This window comes from Budorcas taxicolor, chromosome 4 (assembly GCF_023091745.1).
Source record: "Budorcas taxicolor isolate Tak-1 chromosome 4, Takin1.1, whole genome shotgun sequence".
NCBI lineage: Eukaryota > Metazoa > Chordata > Mammalia > Artiodactyla > Bovidae > Budorcas > Budorcas taxicolor.
The window spans coordinates 113,740,623-113,750,407 of record NC_068913.1 but is presented as its reverse complement, the minus strand read 5'-3'; the positions used below and the strand labels follow the sequence as shown (position 1 = coordinate 113,750,407).

Below are 9,785 nucleotides of genomic sequence, written 5' to 3'. Positions count from 1 at the left end.
AGGGGGCACCTGGATTTGAACCAGGGACCTCTTGATCTGCAGTCAAATGCTCTACCCCTGAGCTATACCCCCTTGCTTATAAGTGGTAGCTAATAAATACTTTCTCACCTGTGTTGAAATGCCCACACCCACTGTGCACTGAGATTTCTACTGATTCTCAGAAAGTTCTCAAGATATGGAAATTTTGCCTTACAGAAAATTCGAACTTTTTGGCTCTCCTCTTCCCCATAGATCTCCCTCCCAATTTTAGCCCCCAGAAACTTCTGCTCACAATCTTGCAGTCTCATTTTTCATGGTACCACCATGAAGGCACCAGCTGGAAAAATAACTGCTAAGCGCTGGGCCTCCTTTGCCGTCCTCCCTTTCCTCAGTAGCTCCATCTACCAACTTGCCCCCAGCTCGATTTTCATCTTCCCCATCTTCACCCCAGTCCTGAGGGGTGGCCTGGGGGGCTCTGTTGCCCATCTCAGCCTTTCCCCTCTTCTTTCCTCTCATCCCAGCTACGTCTTGACTTTTGGCAGGATCTTGACTGTTCTCTGATCCTCCAACTCCCTCTTCTGGACTTTTACTTCAGGATGAATTGTGTAAGGCTCTATAATTCCCTCGTTCAATAATAGTTAGGGTGATTTTGCTTCTCAGATGAATACTGACTGACACATCTCATTGGGTCTTTTTTTTTTCACTTTTTCATTCGTGTGTAAAATGTACAGAAAATGCATAAATCATAGGCATTCCACTTTATGAATAATAATAAAAAATACACCCGTGTAATCTCACATCCAGATCAAGAAATAGAACATGACTCGGGGAGAACGGAAATGAGATGTAAGGGCTAGAGTAGAGAATTGGTCCTTCCTGAGTGTACACTTTTGGAGAAGGCGATGGCACCCCACTCCAGTACTCTTGCCTGGAAAATCCCATGGACGAAGCCTGGTAGGCTGCAGTCCATGGGGTCACTAAGAGTCGGGCACGACTGAGCGACTTCACTTTCACGCATTGGAGAAGGAAATGGCAACCCACTCCAGTGTTCTTGCCTGGAGAATCCCAGGGACAGGGGAGCCTGGTGGGCTGCCGTCTATGGGGTCGCACAGCGTCGGACTCGACTGAAGCGACTTAGCAGCAGCAGCAGCAGAGTGTACACTTTTATATAGCCTCAAATTTGAATCATTTTAATGTTTTATTACATTTCCAAAAAAAAAGCAACTTAAGTATGGAAAGACAAACCTGAAAATATAAACAAAACCCAGAAACCCAATGGTATGTCACACTGATAATTTGACCACAAAGAAGAAAGTACATTCAGTGGTATATATACTAAGGGGAAAAAGAGATACTGAACTTTACTTAGAAGTAAAGTTGTTTTACTTTACTTGATGTGAGAGTTGGACTATAAAGAAAGCTGAGTGCTGAAGAATGAATGCTTTTGACTGTAGTGTTGGAGAAGACTCTTGAGAGTCCCTTGGACTGCAAGGAGATCCAACCAGTCCATCCTAAAGGAAATCAGTCCTGAATATTCATTGGAAGGATGCTGAGGCTGAAACTCCAATACTTTGGCCACCTGATGTGAAGAACTGACTTATTGGAAAAGACACTGATGCTGGAAAGATTGAAGGCAGGAGGAGAAGAGGACGACAGAGGATGAGATGGTTGGATGGCATCACTGACTTGATGGACACAGTTTGAGCAAGTTTCGGAAGTTGGTGATGGACAGGGAAGCCTGGCGTGCTGCAGTCTGTGGGGTCACAAAGAGTCGGACACGACTGAGTGACTGAACTGAAAATTGTTTGGTACAACTTACAAAACCTATGTTTTTGAGCAAATGAATAAATTTTTGATATTTGGGGGAACCAGGGTTCTAATCCTGAGACAGGAGATATAAATATGGAATGGAGACAGGCAAGGAAGAACCGCGGAGCTGGACTGGAATTGTAAGTAGCTATGTGAATACATGTGCACAAGTACACACATACGCTTCTTAACTCTGCTCTCTGAAGAGCACTAGAAACATCTCTGTCGCAGTGAGCGCTCCTGATGCCCATATTGTAGTTATTAAATACCATTAAAAAGAGCCAGAAACTTGGAGATCTGGCTGATTCCAGGACTGGGCAAAAATCCTAAAAGGTGAACTATGGAACATTTCGTGCTAGGAAGTAGGAAAGTGCCCCAAAACTTATGGGGACATGTCAAGAGAGCACAGGGCCAGCTTGAAGAGGCTCACCACTATTGGGACAAGTTGAGCATCAAAACAAATAAAGGAATGTGTTATAGCTCACTGGGGCTTTCCAGCTGTTGCTAGTGGTAAAGAACCTGTCTGCCAGTGCAGGAGACATAAGAGATGTGGGTTTGAACCCTGGGTCAGGAAGATCCCCTGAGGAGGGCATGGTGACCCACTCCAGTATTCTTGCCTGGAGAATCCCGTGGACAGAAGAGCCTGGCAGGCAAGGGTCCACAGGGTTGCAAAGGGTCGGACACAACTGTAGCAACTTAGTACACACGCACAAACATTGTAACTCATTACAGAATCCATAAATTCATGTTACTAAGGTTTTTAAAATTTTTTAGGTAGAGAAAGGAAAGCTTTACAAAAATCTTTACCAACAAGTCAATTAATAAAGGTAAAAAGAAGGATTGAAATATAAAATCATCAATTTATGACCATCACTGTAAAAACTTAGATAAGAATCATTAACGGATGCTTAATTTGTTAGATGAAAAGTATCAGGGAACAGGATACATAAAAATCTGCCAAACACCACTTCAATTCATTATCCAAATTCAACTTCATCAGTAATGTAAGAAACTAACATCATTTCCCTTTTTTCTAATTTTTAAATTTTTTTTCATCATTTTCTTTTGACGTGAGGCACAGAAGACATAATATCACTTGTGTGGTCATTTTGCTCAGATACTGAACTTTAAATAATGAGGGGACTTCCTTGCTGGTCCAGTAGTTAAGAATCCACCAGCCAATGCAGGGACCACAGGTTTGATCCCTGGTCCGGGAAGATCCCACACGCCTTGGAGCAACTAAGCCAGCGCTCCATGTCTACTGAGCTTGCACGCATAAAACCCGTGCTCTGCAACAAGAGAAGCCACTGCAATGGGAAGCCGTGCACCACCATGGAGAGTAGCCCCCACTGGCTGCAACTAGAGAAAGCCTGTGCCCAGCAATGGAGACCCAGTGCAGCCAAAAATAAATTAAAAATTTTAAGTCCATCCAAGTATGACTGGAGGTGTAACACACAAATTTTACATCTGTTCTATGTTTATCGGCATTCGTTTCAAAGTATTTTCTAATTTCTGTGAGTTCTTGAGAAGAGTGTCATAATCCATCATTCCTCATGCTTCAGACTTTCTGATTCCTGTCTGGAATGTCCCTTGCCCCCCACCCTTTGTCTGCTTAGCAAATTCCTACTGACCCTGTATGCTCTAAGAAACCGCCCTGCGCTTGCAGGAAGGACCTAGCACACCTCCTGCGCGAGACGGAATGTTGTTTCCACGTCCATCGTGGAGCTTCAGCCTGAGCAGTGTCAGTGGAGCAAACCGCCTTGTGTGCTTATTTTCGGGAACAATCATCATTTCAGATATTCTCTTTTATCCAGATGAATCCATGAATTGTCCCAGGTTTTTCTACTTTGAGGGTCCAAATTACATTACCCAGACGATCTCTTGGCACCAGAAAGTGACATAAAAATTCTTTGTTATACTGAAAACCTGGGAGTTTTGTTTACAAAATGTGGTCACCTTGATTATATACTCTCCAGGCTGACGACCTACAGGTACTCAGTATGGGCTTGTTGACTAAGTGCTACTGAGTAAGTTTTGTCCCTTGCCAAGCTAGAAAGGACTCGGTGTCCCTATAAAATACTCCTAATTTCATCTGACTAGCCTTTGATGTGACAGGCTTCACCTTCAAAACCAGAGGCGGCATTATTCTCATTACAAGGTCATCAAAAATGGCTGACTCAAGGGTCAGCCTTATAAAACTTCAACGTCTTTTGTAAATATGAGTCGTAATCTGAGTAATAAGCTTGTTTCTCTTATAATTAATAATGTCATTGCTGGGGTAGGCCATGATCTGCACAGTAAGTGTTCCTAATGTACATGGTAAGAAATGTTTGGATTTGTTTTTTTTGTTAACTGAAACACCATTCCCAAAAGCTGCGGGGAATTTAGTTATGGGGAAATTCAATAACCTTAGTCATTCTTTATCGGAGAAGGCGATGGCACCCCACTCCAGTACTCTTGCCTGGAAAATCCCATGGACAGAGGAGCCTGGTAGGCTGAAGTCCATGCGGTCACGAAGAGTCGGACACAACTGAGCAACTTCCCTTTCACTTTCCACTTTCATGCAGTGGAGAAGGAAATGGCAACCCACTCCAGTGTTCTTGCCTGGAGAATCCCAGGGATAGGGGAGCCTGGTGGGCTGCCATCTATGGGGTCACACAGAGTCGGACACGACTGAAGTGACGCAGCAGCAGCAGCAGCAGTCATTCTTTAAAATAAACTTAAAAACAAACTCTGATGCTTGTATGAAAATATGTCTGGATTTTTCCACATCTGGGGTTTGCTTAAAGTAAGGCCCACCTAAGGGTTGTCCTTGGTGGCTCAGTGGTAAAGAATACACGTGAGAGACGCAGGAGATGAGGGTTTGATCCCTGGGTTGGAAGGATCCCCTGGAGGAGGGCATGGCAACCCACTCCAGGATTCTTGCCTGGAGAATCCCATGCACAGAGGAGCCTGGCGGCTACAGTCCATGGCGTCTCAAAAGAGTTGGACACACCTGAGCACACACGCAATACCCACTGAAACTCTTTCGCTGTTCGTCTCACCTTTACTGGCTCAAGGTGACCTCACTTCTGCTCAGGGGCTGATCCAGGCCTAGAGGCTTTGCCTCTGCTGAGAGAGCCTGGAATCCCCTGGGGTTTGATTCTTCATTCTTGAGGCTCATAGCTCTGATCCCAGGGAAGCCGCAGGAGCCCTGGGACGAGTCAGTGTCTAAGCTGTTGTCAGGCACTGACATCCTCAGTGTAGGCAAGCTGACAGCTGCGTATCAAAATAACTGAGGCCATGGAAGGTTCTAGAAAGCATGAGGGGCAATCATGGATGCCAGGGCACTGAAGCATCCCTACACATCTGCCGCATGCCCACCTTACCCCCGGCTCTCTAAAGCCACACCAGGAACTCCCTCCAGGTTGGCTGAGGGTGATGCCATCACGGGGGAAACTGAGCCTCCCTGGAGCTGTGCTGCGCAGACTGAGGCAAGGGGGGAGTCCCAGAGTGAAGGTGGGGAGGAGCAAGGGAGGCCACGGGAAGCCTCAAATCACCAACCTTCTTCAGTGGTTCATATGGCAAACAATGTTTAAAAATTCAAACAATCATAGGAGTGTTACAGAGCGACAAGATTTACCAGTTCAGCTCAGTCGCTCAGTCGTGTCCAGCTCTTTGCGACCCCATGGACTGCAGCATGCCAGGCCTCCCTATCCATCACCAACTCCCAGAGCCTACTCAAATTCATGTCCCTCGCATCGGTGATGCCATCCAACCGTCTCATCCTCTGTCATCCTTTCCCAGCATCAGGGTATTTTCCAATGAGTCTGTTCTTCACATCAGGTGGCCAAACGATTGGAGCTTCAGCTTCAGCATCAGTCCTTCCAGTGAATATTCAGGACTGATTTCCTTTAGGATGGACTGGTTGGATCTCCTCGCAGTCCAAGGGGCTCTCAAGAGTCTTCTCCAACACCACAGTTCAAGAGCATCAATTCTTGAGCACTTGACTTTCTTTATAGTTCAACTCTCACATCCGTACATGACTACTGGAAAAAACATAGCCTTAACCTTTGTTGGCAAAGTAATGTCTCTGCTTTTTAACATGCCGTCTGGGCTGGATCGGTAAAGCATGGCCACTCAATACAACTTCTGGTTTGCTGAGGGCTTTTCAGGCAGTGCTCAGACCCATAGGACACACACAGGCTTGTGTCTGGCCTCGAGCACCACGGTGTCAAACATTTGTGAAGTGCTGGTCTCCAGTCTATTCATTCCCTTGTATCCCACTCCTGCTACGTTTGGTCAGAACTCACCTCACCTCATGCTTTGGACTCTTGGAGTAGCAGCCGCCTGACCAATGTTACATCCCTCTCGACCCCTCCTGCCCATCACCTTCAGGGACATCTCTGTGTCAGCACCGTGACTGGCTTATTCCCTGCTTGACCTTTGTTATCTAACCCAGCGCCCCCCACCCCCAGAATAAAGTCTGTAAAGCTTGTTATAATATGACTCAGTCTATTTTCCTTTGTGACTTAAAGTCCTAACTGATCACGTTCCTTCTCTGAAACGTGCTTTGTACCCTCTGGCCCCCCCTTTTTTCTATGCTGTTCCCCAGCTCACATCTCTGCTACCATCCTCTGGTCTGGAATGCTCTCTGATTATTAACATCCTTCAAGATCCAGTTCAAACATTATCTACTTTACAAGGTTGACTCTGAAGAAAAAAGAATATATATACATATATATTTAGTATATGTGTGTGCACATGCATGCATACATGCACACACACATACACTTTCTTACCAGTTGTGTGCAAGGCTGTCTACCCGTCTTGGGGAATACAAAGAGGAGCAAGTCACTGTCCTTGCCCAGAGATGTACCCAGTGCAAAGGGCCAGAATAGGAGACGAGGACTGACACTGGACGAGGCTCACAAACTCTATAGGCTTTTCATGCCCACAACTCTCTTTGGAGGAAGGTAATCCCTGGTAGATCTCTCTACATAAAGATGCTGGCTATTTTGCCAAGTACAAAATGTTAGCCTAGCAGTGCTCTTCTGCCCTCCAACCAGCTTTGAGGGCCTTGGCTTGGGGCACCACCTATTAGATGAAAGAACCAACCCGATCAGATCCTCTCTCCTGGGAAGAATTCACACAGATGGTCACTGAAGGCCAGGCTGCATCTGCCCCCGTGCTGTTCTCCTCCTCCACGAGGCAGGTGATGGGTCCCATCATAGAAGCAACATCACCATGGAGGTAACACCTCTGTTTCCTTGAGAATGAAGAAGCCCCTTCTCCAAGGTAATCCAGGAGCTGATTGACACATGGTGTCATGAGAACATAAGTGTTAAGTCACTTCAGTCGTGTCCAGCTCTTGCACTCTGTGGACTGTAGTCTGCCAGGTTCCTCTATCCATGGGATTCTCCAGGCAGGAGTACTGGAGTGGATTGCCCTGCCTCCTCCAGGGGATCTTCCCAACCCACGGACCAAATCTGAGTCTCTTCTGTCTCCTGCACTGGTAGGCGGCTCTTTACCCATAATGCCACCTTGGAAGCCCAAGCTAGTACATGAGTCACCACCAGACAGGCCACAGTGAGAGGAGCGGACCCAGTAGTGTTCAGCTGGGTCCAGTGTCAAAGCAGATGAGTGCAAAAGAAAGGCCAGACCCAGGAAGGTTTGCAGAATAGCCTGATGTAATCTGGGTCTACATGTGAGCAAGGAGAGCCCCAGAGAGGCTGGCAGATGGGCCCAAGTAAATAATAGAACCAGTAAATAATAGAACTTTCACGTCCTAGAACCTGAGTTCTCCCCACAGTAACCCCATTGCACAAGGCCCAACCTAGACAAGACTTGGCTAGGTTCTGATGGCCTTTGTTTTAAAATCAAGGACTTTTCTGTGAAGCTAAGGAAGCTTCAGACAGCATCCCTTGTGTCACCTGTGTATGGACTTTTTAAAACTTGGAATTTTGTGAAGATTTTTTTTTTTTCATATTCCCCAGTTATACAAGCTTCTGGGATGCACCCTTGGTACAGGGGATGGGTTATTTGGGAAGGAAAGATGATATGGAAGAAAAGCTAAAAGGAAAAGAAAAAAAAGGTAAAGGAGCCCGGGGCAGATTCCAGAACATTCTCCTGCAGTGAGTGGGTCGACTTTTCCTGCTCACGAATTTCCTCCAAAAGGCCAAAGGGTGCAAGGGCTCCAATTAGGAATCAATCCCCTATCCCCCATCACACTCCCACATTTGAGAGGCAAGGTCGGAGGGTGGGGCACACATCAGAAACCAGCTGGGCTAGCTAGCATCAGTGAGAAAAAGAAAGTCAGGCACCCGAAAAGACCTCCCGCAAAGGCAACACTGTGAGTAAAGTGTCGCCTCCCCCACCCCCTCTCCTCCTGGCTCCCCACGTTCACACACAAAGTACGCATGCGGGATGACCCCCTTGCGGCATTTTCAGCTCCAGGCGATGGTGAGAAAACAAAGGGCACCTTAAGGCCGGGGGCGGCCAGAGCCGCAGCCCTGCGGACTACCGAGCACGTGGTGCGCAGGTCCCTCTCCGTCCAGGAGTCCGGTTTAGAAGAAATGCTGGGCGGCAATGCATCTGCACTGCCACACGGGGGCGTCAGTCAAAGTCGCTTTCTGTCCGCCTGCTCCGGTTCGCCTTTAGAGGAGTTTTGCGACTTATTTTTCTCTCCTCGTTTAAAAAATACTACTCTTGCTATTACAAAATATTTTTAAAACATTACTGTCGTTACTACAAAACGTAAAGCATCTAAGTTAGAAAATGCATAAAAATGGCTTGCGGTCTGATTGTTAGCGAACTACTTAGACCATATGCTTCCAAACCTTCCAATGATTATCTATGTAATCATGATATACCTAATATATATTATATACATAATATATAAAATCATATAACCATCCTTGACAGACTTCTCTTAAAGTGTCATGAACATCTTCCCTTACCAACTTTTTGAGCGAAATAATTTCAGGTATTGGTGTTGTGTTCCGTTGTCCACTGCATTAAAAAACATTTTTATAGGTCACCCGCACGTTAGAGAAAGTTGCAAGTGCTGCCTACCAGGATATAGTGAACTATATTCTTATTGCTGGAAGGACGTTTTTCATTTCAACTCGAAGGTGAACAGGAGGGACGGCTGGCCAAGGAAGTGAACACACAGAAGCCCCGAACGCGGGGGCCGGGACCCAAAGCCGCAGAGGCGACGTGGCTGCGGCCCCTGGGGAGACGGCGCGGGCCTCCGGGGGCTGGCATGGGGAGGGGCGGCCCGGCTGGTCCCTGCAGCGGGGAAATTCCCTCGGGGCGCAGGGGGACCGAAGCCCGAGACGCTCGCGGCCCCGCGGGCAGGTCGGACGCTGAGTCCGAGCGGCGAGTCTAAGCGCGCGCCCGGCCGCGGCCGGTGGGTCCGGGCGTCGGGGAACCTGGGGATCGGAGTGTCGGCGGGGTGGCGGGCCAGTTGGCCGGTAGATCGAGGGAGCCGGAGAATCGGCGGGCCGGTGGATCGGGCGGCCGGTTAGTCGGTGGGTTGGCGGGGGCCGGGAGTTGGGGTGAGGGGGAGTGTGGGCAAGTCGGCTGGGCAGGGGTTGGGGGAGTCGGGGGTTTGCTGGGCCGGCGGGCAGGGCAGCGTCCGGGGGCTCGGCGGGCAGGCGGGCCGTGGGGCGGGGCGGGGCGGGGCGGGGCGGGGCGGGCGCCGCGCCTGCCGTTCGCCTCTCCGGGCTGCAGGTGGGGCTGTGCGGCCGCGCTGCCTCCAGGAAGCCTCACGGGCCTGCGCCGGCTCCCAGGATGCAGTGTGGACCGGCCGGGCGCTGACGGCGGCGGCGCGTCTGCGGGCGGAGCGGCGCGGGCCGGCCAGCGAGAAGCGCGGCGACGCGGGCGGGGACGGCGGGGCCGAGCGGGCGCCGCCTGCGGAGAGGCCGGGGGCCGGCCTGCGTGGGGCCGCGCGGCGGCGGCGGCGGCGGCGGCGGCGGCGACGACTTCCTCCGGGCCGGGCCGGACAGCACAGGGCC

At 49.2% G+C, this 9,785-nt stretch overlaps 1 non-coding gene across 1 annotated transcript; it reads right to left on the bottom strand.

The window, feature by feature from the left end:
• TRNAC-GCA (transfer RNA cysteine (anticodon GCA)) lies at nt 1–72 on the bottom strand. Its single transcript has one exon. It is a non-coding gene; the product is annotated as a tRNA-Cys (tRNA).
• Nucleotides 73–9,785: the final 9,713 nt, after the last annotated feature.